Source organism: Homarus americanus, unplaced genomic scaffold, assembly GCF_018991925.1.
Source record: "Homarus americanus isolate GMGI-L3 unplaced genomic scaffold, GMGI_Hamer_2.0 scaffold37032, whole genome shotgun sequence".
Classification (NCBI taxonomy): Eukaryota; Metazoa; Arthropoda; class Malacostraca; order Decapoda; family Nephropidae; genus Homarus; species Homarus americanus.
The window spans coordinates 6,769,091-6,789,737 of NW_024731852.1; the positions used below are offsets into that span (position 1 = coordinate 6,769,091).

General features: G+C 40.7%; 1 protein-coding gene across 3 annotated transcripts in view; it reads right to left on the minus strand.

Moving 5' to 3' along the window:
- LOC121867996 (basic proline-rich protein-like) overlaps window positions 1-19,887 on the minus strand; it is a 70,101-nt gene extending 50,214 nt beyond the window's left edge. For all 3 annotated transcript variants that reach the window (XM_042368190.1, XM_042368188.1, XM_042368189.1), the window contains exon 1: window positions 19,245-19,887. The gene's annotated coding sequence lies outside the window, so the exon portion shown is untranslated. The remainder of the gene's footprint in view (window positions 1-19,244) is intronic.
- Between the last annotated feature and the right edge of the window lie 760 nt (window positions 19,888-20,647).

Below are 20,647 nucleotides of genomic sequence, written 5' to 3' on the forward strand. Positions count from 1 at the left end.
AACAAGAAAATACAGACAGACAACCACAGCACAAGCAAACAAATAAACTACAGGTAAACAAACAGCCAAGCAAAGAAAACACCTACACCCAAGCAAACAACCGACCACAGCACAAACAAACAAACACCTACACCCAAGCAAACAACCAACCCACAGCACAATCAAGCAAACACCTACACCCAAGCAAACAAACACCTACACCCAAGCAAACAACCAACCATAGCACAAGCAAACAAGCAACAATCAACAGGAGACAGCATTGAACAACAGCCCAGGCAGACTATCTGATGAAATATTATACACCTCTGTCAGGCCGCTCCCTCCCCATGTAACAACAACTTCTCTGTATTCTATGCTTAAGGAAGTGACCTAACCTAACTTAACCTCAACTAACCTAACCTAACTGAACTTGAATTCTCACCCAATGTGAAGTAACCTGGTGACGTAACCTGGCATAATTCAACCTAACATATCGTAGTTTTAATCTAACCGAACTTAACCTAACCTGGCATAATTCAACCTAACTTATCGTAGTTTTAACCTAACCGAACTTATTTTTTAACCAAACTTAACCTAATCTGACCGAACTTAGCCTAACCTAAGCTATTATAACAGAAGCAAAATCTAACTTAACCTAATTTAACTTAACATAAACTAGAATGCTCTTTTCTAAACTACAAGGACTAGCCGAGCCTAGCCTACTCTAACCTTGCTTAACTTAATCTAACTTATTATAAACCTCACTTAACTTTATTCAACTTAAGCTAACTCTTGCTTAACCTACTAACCCTTAAAAAGTAATAAAATGTAATATAACCTAACCTAACCTAACATAACCTAACCTTATTTTAACATTAAGTAGCCTAGCCAAATTTACCTTTCCCTAACCTACTGTAGTCTTACCCTTGTCTCACTACAATACCCTCCTACCCACCACCTGGTATTTTGCCCACTAAACATACATACAGTACCCACCTCCCCACCTAACCCACCTCCATCTAACCTAACCCACACCTAATTGTAACCAACCACCAACTAACGATTTTAACCCAACCCATTACCATCCAGTCCAATCCAATATGTATCCATATATTTATTAGTTACTACAGATGCAATCCTCTCTAATTAGACATCCAGGAGAAAAAGAGAGAGAGAGAGTTAAAAAAAATCTCACAAAATCCAAGCATTACAACCCCTCCAGCTTGTCGTCAACAACCCTAAACTCGCTTATGAAACCTTCAATAGAAAATACTCTCCCACTTAGCCTATCAACCACTGACGTGTATAAATCCCACGAGGGAAAAATATCAAGCCAGTATGAAGTATTATTATCTCTACGTGCATTTTTACCCGGTATTATCTCGTATTATTACTACTACCATGTCGTTATTACTTCACAAGCGAGACACCTGTCAATGCGTATCATTATAATTAACTTTATTCCTAAAATAAATATACCCGGTACGTAAATTTATCGCTTACAGAACCGGTAGTTGACAAGATGTAATATTCAAACGAAGTAAATAATATTGTCAGGTCGTTTAGAGGTTAAAGTTACGCGTGTCTCCTGTTGGCTGGCGGGTACAGGGGGTGGTGGCTGGAAGATACAGGGGGTGGTGGCTGACGGGTACAGAGGGTGGTGGCTGACGGGTACAGAGGGTGGTGGCTGGTAGATACAGGGGGTGGTGACTGGCAGGTACAGGGGTTTGTGGCTAGTGGGTACAAGGGGTGGTGGCTGGCGGGTACAAGGGGTGGTGGCTGGCTGGTACAGGGGGTTGTGGCTAGTGGGTACAGGGGGTGGTAGCTGGCGGGTACGGAGGGTGGTGGCTGGCGGGTATTGGGGGTGGTGGGTAGAGGGTACAGTTGGCTGATACACCATTATAAACCCCTGTATCCGCCAGTGCTGGAGGAGATGACCTTACAAGGTCACACTGGAAATTCCTTTGTGTGTATCAGTATAAAAAATGGTTGGCTTCAGTTTCACAAGAGTTCATACCATAATTAATCCTCGTAATTGAAGATGGAAGAACGCACATAATGGTGAACAGGAAATAAAACATGATGATAAGGTTAAAAATAATATAGATATTACTCTGAGTTATACAGTAATTTTATACCAAACTAAGGTCTAATTTTTAACTCAGTAAAGCTTCTTTCTCTTTTGTCTTTTTTTGGAACACCTGAAGAACATGACGGAACAATAATGGATAAGAATGGCGAAGTTGACGACGGAATAGAAATAATAACAAAATCACAAATACAAGGAACACCCACAAATAAAATTTACATAAAACGTACACAAGAAGCACCAGTAATAAAACCATCAAACAAATTATACTGAGAAGAAATACAAACGGCAGAAACGACGGGGTAACAATAAAGAACAGCAATAAATAGCAGCCACAATACAGCTGACTGGGTCTCGTTTTCAAATGTTCCAATGATGACTATTCCTCGTAAAACTTAAACGAGTAGGAATACAACCAAACGAATAACCTCAGCTAAAATCCAAAAATAACGCCCCCCAAAATTGTATATATGAAGGTGAGATTACCTTAACTAAATGCGTTTACTTAACAACAGTTTCAGGACGAAAGTAAAATTTAGTGTGGAAAGATTCTACCTTTATTTTGTCTTGAATCATGTGTTACGACTGCTCACTGTAATTTTTATTCTATTTTTAGACGTTTTTTTGTGCTTTTACTTTAAATAGCTAGTTTAGTGCATTTTTACAACTTCACTTACTAGGAATATTTATTGATTTTGCCTTGGAAAATCTGGAGCCTCTAATCCGTACCAGTGTTGATTGTCCTTCCTTGTCACCACACAACCTCATCAGCTGACTCCATCGCCACACAATCTGTCACATTTCGTCTCCATCATGATCGTCTGCGCCACTTTGCATCTAAACCGTCCATCATTAAGGTCAGTGTAGCGCGACTGAGTTCTTATTCTTACACAGCATATTATAAAGTCTTGATAGAGTAGATTAAAACAACAACAGCAACGCTAAAGTCACTGGTGAACAAGGATTACCATTACCAATCTGTGTCCTACTGTCCAATTTTTTAAATAGAAAAATGGATACTCACATAAAAAACGCATTATCTTATTTATTTAATGTAATGCGACAGTAAACGGCGGGAAATGGACCTATTTTCTGTAGCAGGGCGCCGAGCTGTTGTTGAAAGGTAATGGCGGCGCTTGGAAATGTTTATGGATTTATTTTTATAACTTGACAATTTCTTACCACTTAAAAAGATTGTTTCTAAAATAGTAAAGGAACGAATTCACAAATTTAGTGAATCAAAATACAGTATAATGATATTTAAGTTATCAGAACTTTATTATTCGCAAGTAATATGAATTAGTTATACCGTGCAGGTTCGGGTAGCTGTGATACTTGAGATTCATGAGGAAGCAGATCAAAGGACATTTGTCACAATATTGAATAAGTGAATAGATGATAAAAATACTACTAAATAAGAGAACTGAGACCTCATCATATTTCTTACAAATAGAGACGATCGTGTTAAACAGTGATTAGTATCTACGGTAAACAAAACCTTCAACTTGGAAAAGAGTTTACGGATAAGACACACCTCTCAGAACTCATTACACGAGGTGGATTTCTGGCTGTCAATCACTGATTGGCTATCAGACGAGGCTCTAACAGGTCTGACGCCCAGTTTAGCGATATTATCACCACTAACCACCCCCAGCGGCAACCTAAGCATCAATAGTAAATTAATAGACAAAACATTGTAAATTGTCTAGAATGTTTGTTGGGTCAGGCCGTCCAGAAGGTTCTTTTATTATTGGCCATTTACCCGGCCGGGGACTGTTAGATGTTAGGTTTGGTGTTAGACTAACTTCCTTGGTAGGTGTTTAAGTGAGGCGCTCAGTGTTGGGTGTTAGGCTAGAAGTCAGATGTCAAGTTACGCGTTAGCTAAACGGCTTGAGCCCAAACATTATACGTATGGCTTTATCCTGTTTCATGATAAGTTACACAAGGGTGCTGTCAGGGGATTTTAGCATTAGGTTAGGTTAGGTGGTTTATTGCCAGGGTAATAGTCAGTTTATGTGTAAGGCAGGTTAAAGATAGATGTCTTGATAAAGAGAAGGCCAGCAAGTGACTTACTCGATCTGGAGGAAATACCAGGGGAAATACCTCTTCAATCACAGACACTCGGGGCGTCGCGGGTGAACGGCCTGACAACACTAAGCTACCTCTCCCAGCCGCCGGCAAATAGTCCTTGCCTAAATTATTACTCTTCGCTACACTCATTAACATATCCAGTTTCAGATATCAATATATATATATATATATATATATATATATATATATATATATATATATATATATATATATATATATATATATATATTTATGTGTGTGTATGTGTTTCAGTCCCAGGTTGTTACATCAAAGATCTCTTTTATGGCTTAAAAAGAATAACAATCTTAATTTACAGTTTTGGAATGAAACGTGATTATCAAATTCAGTCCAGGTATTAGTAATTCAAACCGTTGTACCAATACATTACATAAAGTTTTTCAAAAGTTGTTGTTGGAAACTTTGATGAACGAATGTGACAGGTTTATAAATGAGAAAATACAAAGTTCTCATTAAAATTCATTGAGATCATAATAATAATGATAAGCTTTCGCGCTTTTGATCCAGTTTTCTTTCACAATGCTTGGGATACGGAATAAAAAACATTTCCTTCATTCTGTTATTATTATTTGTTTCTGTTAGATAGATATTATATATTCATTAAATTTGCATGCAAGTTCATATTGATTCAGCGCATATAAAGACAATGCCAATATACGATGTGTTCACTACATACAGTAGAGACAGTGCAGTAATTAGGTATGTTCTGCATTGGTGCTCCCCTTCCACATCAAGACCTCAATACACCCGTCGCCTCACACAAACCAGCATCATCCAACAGCAGCAAGACCTATCTTAATAAAAGTGACTCGACGCCTCGATAATACTATAGATGGTAAAACAATTAAAAGGGGAATTTCTTAATATGGTATACGCTATGTTAACCTCCTCCAATGTTTTGTGTAGATAATTTATTTACTGTTTGGTTTGGTTTATTTTCGATATAGTTTCTCAAGCGCATCAATTATACTCTTTTTTCACTCCAGGGAACTCAACATAAATATGGTTTTATCGTAGCCTATTGTATGCCTTCTCAAAATATGTATCGACCTCTCGGAGAACCTTCACGAGATTTTTATCAGAAGCAGTTTATTGACCTGTGTGTGTGGGTGGGTGTTTCACATAATAAGATGCACTGCAATGATTCTAAGTACAGGTAATTGTAACTTAACGCCAATGATTGTATTCAGCACAGAGGGGATCCCGTACACCTTATTTAGGATATCTCGATATGTAAGTCTTCTAACCCAATCTAGTCTAATATATTCAAACGTAACGTAACCTAACCTAACCAAACGGAGTGGGATATAACCTAATCAAACGTAAAGTAACATGGAATAACCTAACCAAATGCCACAACCTCGCCTAGCCTAACCTAACCAATACAAAGGTAAAATAACTTAGTATAACCAACTCAAAAGTACGTCAACCTTTACTAGCCATATCACACCTACCCTAATTTAACTTATCAAGCGTCGCCTAATGTAACTGCAACTCGCCCCGCCCAAACATTCGATCACCATCACTGTTCTAGCAAGTCACAACATTACCTCGGGCGTGTGTCAATTTTCATTAATTTTCAATAAAAAAAAAGAGGTTTTTTTTATGAACTTTAAGGGAGTGATGGTTGGTTTCGACGCCCCGATCAGGCTAAAAGTTATTAAAAGTGCTTTTTTCTTACCCTTGGTTATTAGACTAAATCCATTTTTTATTACCAGATAAATACTCAGATGGTGTATAATTCATATTTTAATCGGATTATAAAATAAATACATCCGGGTAACTTGCAAGGCGGCGGGGTGGACACAACGTACCCAAAACAAACCATCCCTCTCACAGTCTTGATACATTCCTCCGCTGGCTACCGTTCGGGAAGATGGTAATTTTATTATCATTATTTGCAAATTTATTTATAACTAAGACCAGAGCCTGATAAAAAAAAGATGGAGCAGCGACAAGTACAGATAAATTCAGATTAAACGACCGGTGAGGAACCTTGTACTGATCGACCCAACACAACCGAATAATAAATAGATGCTCATTTGAGTGCATGTTCATTTTTATTCTTTTCAGACTGGCGTTTCTTTGCCACACCATGCTTAATTAACTCACCCAAATGATACTTCATATTCCAACAACGGTATATTCGAATGTATACCGAGTGTATAGCAATGTTTCTGGTAAAAAATAGTAAACATTAGCATAATTATTCTGACTAATTTTAGTAACAGTCTTGGATATGTGCTTACAGAATCATTTTAAGTCCTTTGTTGTAATAATTTAGGATATGTTAGTAATAAAATATATTTTGGCGAAGAAAAACAAATATGCGTTGGAGATGTATATTGGCTATATATTTAGTTTATTTGGGCTATATTTACTGTATTTCGGCGAGATCAACTATATTTTGCATTTAAGCAATATCTGCTGCATTTTGGTGATTTGTTGTATTGTGCCGATTTAATCTGATATATTTTGCTGATATTATCTACTGCACTTTGGTGATGTAATCCATTGAACATTAGAGTATTTTAGCTATATGATCTACTGTACCATAGCTATGTAAACCCCGTATTTTGGCGATATAATCTAAAATATTTGGCGAAAATATAATCTGGTGTATTTCGGCATATTCACTGTAATTTGACGAAGTAATTAAGAATATTTTGACGATATACGATAATGTATTTTGGCGATATTGTCCGTGTGTGTTGTGTGTGTGTGTGAACAATAATTCACTCACACCTGTCACCTGAAGAAAAAACAATCCCCTTTAATGACCACTTTATTACCTGTATCATTACCTGTTTTACAATCCAGGGGACTCTCTCTCTCTCTCTCTCTCTCTCTCTGTGCTACCAAAGAGAAAAACTAATGGTAGAAATAAACAAGAGAGAGAAAGAAAGAAAAGTGTAGAGAAGAACAGGTAGGTAGAGAAAATGAGAGATAGTGACGTAATGCGAGACAGAGAGGTACATAGAGCGAAGTTACGAGAAATAGATAAAAATAGTAAGGAGAGAAGAACGAGAGAGAGAGAGAAGAAAGACAGAAATGGGGAAGTAGAGAAAATGCAAGATAAAGTAGAGACAGGGATTGAGAAAGACGTGAGACAAAGAAGAAGTGCGAGAGAGATACACAGAGAAGGAAAAGAGAGATAGGGAGGCAGAGATAATATAAAACAAAGAGGCATAGAGAAAGAGAGAGAGAGAGAGAGAGAGAGAATGCAATACAGGGAAAAGAGAGAAGGAAAGAGAAAGATAAGGGTAGAGGGAGAAAGAGGAGTGCAAGACGAAGAGAGATATAGGGAGAGAGAGAGAGAGAGAGAGAGAGAGAGAGAGAGAGAGAGAGAGAGAGAGAGAGATGCAAAAATCTAAATTAAGTTAAAAACTGAGATAGATATGAAAATAAGAGATAAAAAAAAGAATGAAAGGAAAAAAATAACAAGAATATATATAGACAGACAGACGGACATAAAAAAGACGTAATTATCTCACTCCCAACTACAACAAGCCACTTAAAATAACACAAATATTCCACCATCCAATTACACACAGATGTTGACAAGATAATATAGCCGACAAAAATCTTAATGACTAGACTGTGAGGCGTAATTAAAAAAATCCCTCTGAAATAACCCCCCCAAAAAATCCAATAAACCCGAGTCATGTAGTGGAGTTCGTCGTCTGGTGTGTGTGTGTGTGTGTGTGTGTGTGTGCGCGTGTGTGTGTGTGTGTGTGAATGGCCTTGACACTAACAAAGGAACCTGTCGTATTACCTGTACTCTGTTATTTGGTGAGGAGGGATCGAACGCGGGATCTCATGGCTGGGGGGATGGAACTTGTTGCCACCATGATCCAGGGCATTGTGGAGGGAGAATTGAATAATGATGATGCAGTGGGAGACGAGATATATAATGTGATAAAGATGGGGGGGGGATATAGATGGAGGAGCATGATATAGATTAAGATAGAGATTGATTTAACATAGAGATGGCGTTAAAAAGATTGATTTAACATAGATGGTGTTAAAAAGATTGATTTAACATAGAGATGACGTTAAAAAGATTGATTTAACATAGAGACGATGTTAAAAAGATTGATTTAACATAGAGACTGTGTTAAAAAGATTGATTTAACATAGAGACGATGTTAAAAAGACTAACTTCTAGATACAGATAAAAAACAGACACACAGACGTACAAATATATATACAGACAAATACAAACAGACCAACAGACTCAGGTAAATAGATACAGGAACAGACATATATGCAAACAAACACAGTCATACAGACAGAAACAAACATACACGGACATAAACAGACACACAGAACCAGACACTGATATAAACAGACACAAAGACACAGAAACAGTCACACACACACACACACACACACACACACACACACACACGCCCACGCACACACACACACACACACACAGCACGAGAGACAAAATTTCCGCGTGACATCCTAGATCAGGAGCGGAGCCGGGGGGGTGTGTAAGACATCGCATTACCCTGAGAGAAAGGGCCTGAATTAGCCCCCTGATTGTCCAGTATTACAGCTGGACCCTGCGGCAAGGTGCGGCAGACTGCGGCGGGGTGTGTGGCCTCAAACTACTGCAGGCGGCAATATACAGGGACCTGGTTCTTCAATAAATGTACAATACGTGAATGAGACGAGGTGTGATTACCTTGGTGACCAGGATCTCAGTGGTGTTATGTTTGGGTTGTATATAGGGAGGCTCCTGAAGGTTAATCCGCCCTCCCTCTCTCCCTCACTTGTGTCACCTGAAGATTAACCACCCTGACGCTAATCTATCCTAATTTAACATAACATTCTAGCTTAACATAATACTAACCTAATATAATCTAACGCTGACCTAACCTAATTTAACATAGTACTACCCTAACCTAAAGCTAACCTAACCTAACACTAACCAAAGCTATCGTACCCTAACCTAATCTAACGCTACCGTACTCTACCCTACGCTAACCCTACTCTACCCTAACCTAACCTAACGCTACCCTACCCCTAACGCTACCGTACCCTAACCTAACCTAACCCTAACCTAATCTAACGCTACCCTAACCTAACCTAACCCTCCCAGGTAGCGTTAAGGTGTTTAATCATCAGATCAAATAAGCTGGAGGGGGTGTCTAATCTTCACGTCATCCCTTTAATGGTTTTATCTTCGTGGTGTAATTGGTGAAGGAAGCCAGTTCTCACCTAACTAATTAGGAAGTTAATTGAGGCTATTATCTTGGGAATTAACTTGACCGACTTGTCTCCGATGACCCCCACTTACTCCCGGATATCTTCACCTGAGGGTATCTTGAGGGCGTCTTCAGCTGAGGATACCCTGAGGATAAATTCACCTGAGGTTATCTTAAGGTTATATTCACCTGAGGTTAACTTCACCTGAGGATAACTTCACCTGAGGATAACTTCACCTGAGGATAACTTCACTTGAGGATAACTTCAGCTGAGGATACCCCTGAGGATAAATTCATCTGAGGATACCCTGAGGTTATATTCACCCGAGGTTAACTTCACCTGAGGATAACTTCACCTGAGGTTAACTTCACCTGAGGATACCCTGAGGTTTATCTTCACCTGTAGTAAGGCATGTTCGGTTGACAGGAAACGCAACGGATAACGGCCAGTTATATTAAAGGAAACCGAAAACCTGCCTTTACTGACCTGACGGATGTTGTCTGTCGTATTTGAGGAATTTCTGTTTTGTTTATAAGTTACGGTCTTCAGTTATTAGTTATCTTTGTGTTTTTTCTTTCTGTTTTTAATATTTCCTTGAATTCTGTCCTTTTAAACTCCTCTATGTTATGATTTTATATACAGTAGTGTATTTTTGTATCAACCTGTTGTATTTTTAGTTTTTATTTTAACTGTTGTATAGCGTTTGTGTATGTGTATCTGTATATCTCAATAATATGTCCTGGGTTCAGTCCCCCTCCCCTTCCTCTCCCTCGGGTCGGATGTGAGAAGGGTATGTGTGTTACCCAGAGAGTGCGTGTGTGTGTCATACCAAACATCTCCGCGGTGCCCTCCTTAACACTGGCCAATAAAACTCATCACAAACTAACAATAACAGACCAAGCTCCCGAATGGCTATAGTGTGTTGATAAGTGTAGGTGAGATGGTCAATAAAATAGTAAATTAATAGGGTAAAGTGTTCAGGATTTGTTTAAGAAGCATCGTTCAAAAAGTCTAAAACAAAAATACAGGAATAGTATTTTTTTATCTATTAATATTCGCTAATGTGTCTATTTTGTTTGCTATACTTATTTTTTATTCGTTATTTCATTTACACGTTTTTTGCATCATCTCTTTATTTCTTTCTATTTTTTATTCCTTTCATATATTTCTGTTTTGTTTTCTACTTCTCTCATTTCTGTATTACCTTCACACCTTTCTGCTTTAATTCCTTCTGTACACTTTTCTCCATTCCTTTCACACCTCTCATACGCCTTCTAACCTTGCCTTAGTATCATCTTAGCTTCAACAACAAGCCAACGACCCTGACCAACCACTATGTAAATGGCTCTTGCTTTAGGGCTCGACCATACTGCAAAGGCTAGAGGGAGGGGAGGGCAGACCAGAGGTTCATGGGTGGGGGGGTGTGTGTGAGGGGTTAGTGGGTGGGTGGGGGGTAGTGTGTGTGTGTGTGTGTGTGTTTGTCTCTATACACACTACAGGTCATTGGTCTGTGCTCGGGTGGGCTAATCCTGTTAAAAAAAAAGTACCAGCTATAAACACCGCGACATGACCTTAAATCATTTACACCAGCAGGGTCAGCCATCACGCAGCGTATGTTTACTGAATGACAATGACGTCCTCCTCCCCTCCCTTACCAACACAGTGTTCGTAGAGTCCGGATTCGTAAAGGATTCATGCGTTGAATATTCCTCGTAATTGAAGATACAAAGAACGCATATTAACAGCTCCTGACTCCAAACCTCAGATACCAAAACAAGACAAACATATCATCAAAAATTACATTGAGACTTGTACCTGTATTAGAGGACAAACAAATTTACATACAAGACGACACCAATAATGAGGCTTAATACCCGGCATGAATATCTGCCTCCAGGGTGCCAAGGTCAAGGTCTATACCACGAGGGGACACTGACCTACCAACCTCCTGAACACCTGGTCATATCTGGCATCTACCTCTGGGTCATATATATAGCATTGGTGTATATTTAATAACGTTGTTTTATATCATGTCGGAACCACAAAACACACACACACACACACACACACACACACACACACACACACACACACACACACACACACACACACTAATACAAAGAAATATCTGAGAAAATGCGTTAAAATTCCAATAATTATAATCCCTTTCACCTAATGATCCTCTAATACCTCCATGTTAGATACTGTACTGCCAAGTGTCCAGAGAATTTTTATAAGCCTCTGTACAGTACGTCTTGCCTTCACCCAACACAGTGCTTCAGCGAGGACGATTAGTAATGACGGTGATGTGTTTATTCTTAGTGATAAATGTTTTTAACTCTGATGGAAAAATTCTCACCGACTTACTTACTCTATGACGGCCAAATTCCAACGGCATGATTTATCCAACTCACTCACCTAATGACAAAAAAAAGACTCCCCCCTGACGTACTCACTTACTCACTGATGGAAATAATATGAGTTAAGGTGAGACAAAGGTTGTGTGTGAGTGTCTTGGTCCTGTGTCATGAAGTTGTAAGACGGTGTTGAGGGACGGATGACCCGGGTATAGAACACAAGGCTTTATACTCCAGTCACTTAGTTTAGCTTGTATACATACCTGGTCTCATGGTCCCTTTATACCTGTGTGTGTGGCTGTGATGATGTTTATTACCTTGTTACTTGAAAGATAATCCGTGTTTTTCATCCTCCACTACACATTACACATGCACCTCCTCATTCCTCCCTCCTCCCTCCACAGTCATCACCCCACCCCCAGTACAACTCCTCTCCCTCCTCCCTCCACTGGCACCACCCTCCCTCCAGTCTCTCCCTGCACTGTCACCCTCCCTCCCCCACTGTCACCATCCCTCCCTCTCCAGTCACCACCCTCCCTCCACAGTCACCACCCTCCTCCAGTCACCACCTCCACAGTCACCACCCTCGCTCCAGTCACCACCTCCTCCAGTCACCACCCCTCCTCTACAGTCACCAACCTCCCTCCACAGTCACCAACCCTCCTCCACAGTCACCACCCTCCCTCCACAGTCACCACCCTCCCCCTCCTCACCACCCTCCCTCCAGTCACCACCCTCCCTCCACAGTCACCACCACCTCCAGTCACACCACCCTCCCTCCAGTCACCAACCCTCCCTCCACAGTCACCACCTCCCTCCACAGTCACCACCCCTCCCTCCAGTCACCACCCCTCCCTCCAGTCACCACCCCGCCCTACAGTACACTCAGGGTAATGACCTCTGTGAATAATCGGGCACCCGTACAGTTCCTCCCGGTCTAAAGCGTCTTACAGGTTGCAGGGATTGATCGCCCCTGACCACCCATCCTTAAAGGAGGGGACAGTCCATCCTACCTGTTGTCTATAAGGGCGGAGAGGGTCGTTGTGAGGTGCGGGAGTGTCGACCTAATGGATACGCTGGTCATATTTTGTGTGTGTGTGTGTGTGTGTGTGTGTGTGTGTGTGTGTGTGTGTGTGTGTGTGTGTGTGTGTGTGTGTGTGTGTGTGTGTGTGTGCAATGGGTCTGCCTTCTCAACAGGTTAATGCTGTTGTGCATTTTATATTCTTATGCTCTCTCACACACACACACACACACACACACACACACGAAACGATAACTATTGGGTATATCCCGACGACAACTATGCAGGCTTGACGGCCATCTTTAACACCCCTGGGATATTGATAGTCTTCATCTGTCTCCCATTCATGCTGACACCTACACGATAATGACTGATTCACACGAGCATTGGAGGCCTTGATTGGTCAGTGAGAGAGGGGGGGTGGTGAGAGGGAAGAATGAGAAGGAATGAGTGAGAAAGAGATGTGAGAGGAGGTACGAAAGAAAGAGAGATAGAAAGTGAGAAAGATAGTGAAAGAGGGAAAAAGAAATGGATGGATAGAGAGAGAGAGAGATTTAAAGGTCAAGGTAAGTTCTGTAAATCTCCTGAAGATAACACGAGGGCGTGACCCTTCGAAACCGCCTCTGGGAAATACTATTGACATGGACGATGTTTATAGGGCAGCCTCTTGTTGTGTAACGGCGATGTTTATAGGGCAGCCTGTTGTGTAACGGCGATGTTTATAGGGCAGCCTCTTGTGTAATGGTGATGTTTATAGGGCAGCCTCTTGTGTAATGGTGATGTTTATAGGGCAGCCTCTTGTGTGTAACGGCGATGTTTATAGGGCAGCCTCTTGTGTAACGGCGATGTTTATAGGGCAGCCTCTTGTTGTGTAATGGTGATGTTTATAGGGCAGCCTTGTTGTGTAATGGTGATGTTTATAGGGCAGCCTCTTGTGTAATGGCGATGTTTATAGGGCAGCCTCTTGTGTAATGGTAATGTTTATAGGGCAGCCTCTGTTGTAATGGTGATGTTTATAGGGCAGCCTCTTGTGTAATGGTGTTGTTTTTAGGGCAGCCTCTTGTAACGTGATGTTTATAGGGCAGCCTCTTGTTGTGTAATGGTGATGTTTATAGCTCTTGTTGTGTAATGGTGATGTTTATAGGGCAGCCTTGTGTAATGATGTTTATAGGCAGCCTCTTGTTGTGTAATGGTGATGTTTATAGGGCAGCCTTTGTGTAATGGTGATGTTTATAGGGCAGCCTCTTGTTGTGTAATGGTGATGTTTATAGGGCAGCCTCTTGTTGTGTAATGGTGATGTTTATAGGGCAGCCTCTGTGTAATGGTGATGTTTATAGGGCGTTTCTTGTGTAATGGTGATGTTTATAGGGAGCTCTTGTTGTGTAATGGTGATGTTTATAGGGCAGCCTCTTGTGTAATGGTGATGTTTATAGGGCAGCCTCTTGTGTAATGGTGATGTTTATAGGGCAGCCTCTTGTTGTGTAATGGTGATGTTTATAGGGCAGCCTCTTGTGTAAGGTGATGTTTATAGGGCAGCCTCTTGTTGTGTAATGGTGATGTTTATAGGGCAGCCTCTTGTTGTGTAATGGTGATGTTTATAGGCAGCCTCTGTAATGGTATGTTTATAGGGCAGCCTTGTAATGGTAATGTTTAGGCGCTTGTTGTGTAATGTGATGTTTATAGGCAGCCTCTTGTGTAATGGTGATGTTTATAGGGCAACCTCTTGTGTAACGGCGATGTTTATAGGGCAGCCTCTGTTGTGTAATGGTGATGTTTATAGGGCAGCCTCTTGTTGTGTAATGGTGATGTTTATAGAGCAGCCTCTTGTGTAATGGTGATGTTTATAGAGCAGCCTCTTGTGTAATGGTGATGTTTATAGGGCAGCCTCTTGTTGTGTAATGGTGATGTTTATAGGGCAGCCTCTTGTTGTGTAATGGTGATGTTTATAGGGCAGCCTCTTGTTGTGTAATGGTGATGTTTATAGGGCAGCCTCTTGTTGTGTAATGGTGATGTTTAAGTACTCGCAGGTGTTCACTATCAATGGGAGTCAATCAAAAATAGCTTAATAAATCAATGGCTATTATGCTTTTGTATGTTGAAGCTTTTGAGTTATTATAATACACTTTTGAGCTATAATACACACTTGATTTATTAAGGTTTGAATCTACGCCACCCATTATGGAGCCTCTTATTAATTTAGTCTCAATAGTCTGTCTTAGAGTTGCGGTGGCCGAGTGGTTATAATGTTCATCTCCTATCCCAAGGGTCACTGGTTTGAGCCTTCAACTTTACATGGGTACCTGACTTTACTGTTGGGGAAATGTTGGCGATCGAGTACAGTGCCAACCACGCTGCCTCCTTGTGTGCTAACTATATGATACGTGTAGATGTATTCTGATTTATTCTTTATGTGAGAAATAAATAAACCGTCTAAGTTTATTCTAATCTTCCTTACAACTTGAGAACACAAACTTAAATTTAATTCCAGCTAACTTTCAAGAGCCTGAAGCTGTAATTATCATTATATCTATTTTCATCAATTATTTGTCTATTCCGTATAATTTATTAATCATATCAAGCAAAGATAATGATGACACTGTCCCTCCCGGTTAATGGTTTTGTGTTTATGTTCTTTTATCTATTATCTGTCTCTATTTCTGTTCAATTTATTAGTCTTATCAAGCAACCTTTGTTTAAGATAATGACGGATAAAATATTGTACACACCGTCACTAACACACACCCGACCCCGTGTTTAGTCTGGCTGGGGCCGGACACACGCACACACCTCACTCTACCTGCAGACGTCAACAATAATTAACTCAACAATCGTAGGTTAGCTTAAATTGGACTGTTTGTTGGTCATCCTTGTTCATATTGACTAGATATCAATTATTTTTATTACTATTATTATTTTTTTTTTCATTTTTTTTTTTTGTGGCGTTTCTTTGATGTCTACTGCGCATGCGTATTGTGATTAAGTCGGGGTCATGTGTGGGAAGACTTATTTATATTGTATACAGTAGTGACTATGGTAAGCCCAACTACGCGAACAAAAATAAATTGATAGCCGGACTCAGACCCTTATGTAGCCACTAAATTAGTATTCTTAGAGCCACACACTCATGATTACTGGATGAAACTGCAGCTGTGATGGACGCAACGAACAGACTCGCAATTAAGGTTGTTGGCAGGGAAAACATCCTCAAAATTGCTTCAAGGATCTCCCGTATATGATATCTAGAGGAAGTTACTTTATACCTAAGGGAAGAAATGCATCGTTTGGCCCATAAGGATCCAGCATCTATAAAATTGCGTCAAAGATCTCCCTTATCCAAATAGCTTTTTTTATACATAAGGGAGAAATTCGTTGTTCGATAAGTTAAGAATCTCGCCACAGCTGCCTTATACCGCGCGTGATATCATGGGCGAGTTAAAGTAAGTGGCTCTTCATTGGCTACTTTGTATTCTCTACTAAAACCTTACTGGATAATTGTTGTTTATTTCAAGAGGCCAGATGAGTTATGTGTTAGTAATCATTGCACAGTTTATCAAAATTCCTAATATTTGAGGGAGGGAAGAGAAATTACCGCGTGTTTATCGGTCACGACGAAGGCGGCCCACACGAGGTCCTGGGCGGTAACACTCCTCCAATACAGTAAATCTTTTTGGCTGTCTTCCCGAATAGAATAGCATCGCTTGGTGTCTTGTTTTTGGCGATGCATTTACATAATTTTACTGTTTTTTGTTTATTTTTCATTCGGCTCTTGACCCTAAGGGCGCAAGTGAATACCAAACAGTTGAGGGAAGAGAAGGCAGTAGAGGGGCAGTATACTAGTCACGCTGCCTAACTATAAACCGAAGGCTTAGGTTACAGTGTACTACATCCACACTGCCCCCAAACAGGTCCAAGAGCCTATGGGACCTGCTTCCAACATGAGGCAATATTTCATAAACTAACGAGAACCAATGATAACTACTGGATCCCTTAATCATCTCTCCTATGACCCCAGTCGGTGTAGCAAACGATCCTTATTAAATACTTGGAGTCTAAGTTCAACTGGGTTCCCCCCCCCCCCTGTATATGGTATTAGAGTAAAATCGTAAGATGATAAACTCGACAGATTACTCAATTAATCCGTACGTCACTTTTTCTGGATACTGGCCATCAGTGTGTACATTAATCAGCGTGGTTCAGGGGATGAATCGAGATTGAATCCTTAACAGTGTATAGGTGTGGAAGGTGAGACGGGGGTGAGGTGTGTTTTGAGAGATAGATAGATAGATAGATAGATAGATAATTTCATGATTGTTTCCAGTATGTTCCTTTACCTTCAAACTATTATAGAAATATTAGATATCATTTTGTCTCTTATTTCAGACAATATCATACAACTTCGAATTTAACCCGTAAGGAAAATACAACAACGATCTATTGTTGTACAGATCTGTTTTTTAATACTAATCCGTGATGGTTTTTACTGTTTATTAACTAATCATTAAATAAAGACCTTGTTGTAGTTACCTGTATGTGGCTGAATCAAACAATAATATACAAATGTATTTTTGTATCTAAGTAAATAAAATCTCTTCAGGTAATTAAATAATGAAATAGTAATGTAAGTCAGGCTATTAAGTTTTGCTATTATTATTATTATTATTAGTAGTAGTAGCAAAAAATATAATAGTAGTAGTAGTAGTAGTAGTATGGCGTTGTTGGGTCTTGAGATCACTGATACATTTTGGTGTTCGGTCGAGTTCACTGGACCTCCTGCCCCTCTCGTGGTGGACAGGACAGACCACCACCACTCATATGACCAATTCATTAAACAGTGAGTCTTAATTCATGTTGCCAAGAATATGTTAATGAGTAATGTGGCCTAACCGGATATTTTACCCCAATGGCTAAGATGTAAGATAGTTTTACCTATACATATTGAAGACGAAATCAATTCCGATCATTTTTTCTATCTACAATGGTCACTCAAATACCTGTGTTTCCTGACTGGGCTCTTGTGACGCTACCGGCTTTGCTTAGTGTACCCCTGGAACCTATATCCTTCCTGCACCCTCTATCCCCTCACCCCTCCTCCCAGTCTTCCATCCCTCACCTCTCCACCCATCAACCCACTCCTCACCCTCTCACCCAACCCTCCACCCCTCTCACCCTTCCCCCAGCAATCAAAATAAGCGTTCGTGATAATCTATAATTGCATATTAACACGACTCCTCGACGGGTTCTGTCTGAAGGCTATAATGTCTCTATTGTTGTTTTTGTTTATTCCTTGTCATTGTACATGTAAACAAACCCTTAAAGACTTGATTACATGTTTACTAAAGAGAGACGTGTGTGTGCGTTTAGTGAGGTGTGACTCTCTCTCTCTCTCTCTCTCTCTCTCTCTCTCTCTCTCTCTCTCTCTCTCTCTCTCTCTAACCAGTTTCTAACTCTGCTAATTTCTCCTCTGATGTAATAATAGTCTCGAGGCATTTCCCGGGGCTTGACATTATTAGACTCCACAAACACCTCCATCTCCTTGACCTATGACCTTTGTGACCTTTCCCTATGATATTTTGCTGTGACCTATGACCTTGACTTTGTGTGAACTCTGGTGACCTTGACCTCCTCTGACCTTGACTTCTTGTGGCCTTACCCTATGACCTGTGGTATTATCCTATGACCTTTTGCTGTGACCTTTACCTATGAGAGTTGCTAGGAGGAGGGTGAGAGTTGCTAGGAGGAGGGTGAGAGTTGCTAGGAGGAGGGTGAAAATTGCTAGGAGGAGGGTGAGAGTTGCTAGGAGGAGGGTGAGAGTTGCTAGGAGGAGGGTGAGAATTGCTAAGTGGAGGATGAGATAGATAGATAGACAACAAAAATAGAAAGAAAAAATACTTTTTATAAACTGTGAATCTGAGTTGTAATAGATTGTTTTTTTTTCAATAATATAGTACCGATATTAACAGAAGACTACTATAATAGATTATGTAGTATAATTAGCAGAAGTAGAGGTAATACTCATACATGATACGCTATTAATAATAATAATAATAATAATAAAAATAATAATAATAATAATAAATAATTTCTTTTCACCACGTTATTAACACAATCTCTCTTCACAGGATGGAGTAAGCCGCACACACACACACTACAGGTACTACAATAATACGGTAAGTTTTAGACACGTATCTCATCCTTTTAAGAACCACCTGCATCATATAGTCACTACATGTACATTACTGTCAAATAGGCCTCAGTCCTATTAGGCTTCATCCTACCCTGACCATTAGATTAGGGGCCCTACAGATTTAGGGATGGTTAGATTATGTTGGGGTCATTTAGGACTGGAGCCCCTTTAACCAATCACCGGACTTGTATAATTTACCCTTTTCTCATATAAATACATCTAAATATAATATCAATCTCTGTAAACACAAGTGACTTCATTATCCATGAGAAATAAGGCAGTACTTACCACAGTCGTCGAGGTGATCAACTTGCCGGCAGGTAGTGAGTGTTCTGGTTGGTTTGTTTTTATGCGGGAGACGTTCCTGTGTGTGTAATTACTTTTTGACGTGAGTGCGAGGAAGCTCTTAGATGCTGTGAGGATCCGGGTTACTGTGAATTTGAGGTCTTGGGGATGGAACTGCCGAAGTGATGTTGACGTTCACGGAAATTATCAATATTGAGGAGGACGTCCTGTGTTGTTTTGCGACAGACTGCAGGAATATTCTACGGTCTTGGTGGAGACGAAACAGATGATCTCGCTCACTATACCGGCGCCTCGTGCAAGGGGGTGGGGGGAGAAGTTCTGATATTTTTTGGGGGGACGAGTAGTTGAATATATTTTGTCTTATATGATTGGGGTGGGGGTGATCCAGGGATATCTCACGCGGGGGAGAGAGACCCTGGATGATGGGTTGTGTGAAGAATTGCGTGAGTTTTTGCGTGAGACGGAGACCAAGACGTTGAGAACTCAGCTAATGATCCCGTCGCAGGTCTAACGCAAGGACTTAATTATTTTTTAGGATTTTGCGTGCTTGCGTGTGTGTGTGTGTGTGTGTTGCGGTGATCGGGGGCGCGGGAGAGACTGCAGCGAACGTCCCTCACTGCGAGTGTCTGGGCGCCGAATGCTGGTTCCCCACATTTGACCAGCCAGGCCTTCTTGCCACACCCCCCATCTCTCCCTCCCTCACTCCCTCCTCCCCTCGCCTCCTCCACACACCTGAGTGGAGGAGCGAGGGGGAAAATGGTGGAAGAGGGAGAGGAGAGGAGAGGAGAGAACAGAAGAAGAGGAGGAGGGGGAGGTGAGAGAAGACTGAATAAAGGGAGAGGAGAGAGATGGGAGAGCAACAGGTAGTGATCTTAGTAGGTACAGGTAACTTACAGGTACAGATGATCTTAGTAGGTACAGGTAACTTACAGGTACAGATGATCTTAGTAGGTACAGGTAACTTACAGGTACAGATGATCTTAGAGGTACAGGTAACTTACAGGTACAGGTGATATTAAAAACAGGTTAGAGATAGAGTTAGAGGGTACAGTCGGTGAAGATCTAAAGTTACAGATCAAGTTGACAAGTAGAGGTTAGAGGCATAGACTTAGAGGCTAGAATTAGAGGTTAGAGTTAGAGATAAGGGTACAGTTAAAGGCCAGAGTTAGAGGTTAGAGATCGAGGTACAGGTTAAAGATAGTCAAGAGGTAAAGGTTAGAGTTACTGATAGAGGTAGAGGCTGGAGTTAGAGGTAGAGGTTAGAGGTACAGCCTAGAGGTAGAGGTAAGCAGCAAACAGCACAGGACCCAGGAGGTGCCCTAGGGAGACTCGCCTCACAAAAACATGTACTATATACATCTCCCTTTTCACCATCACCTTATCTC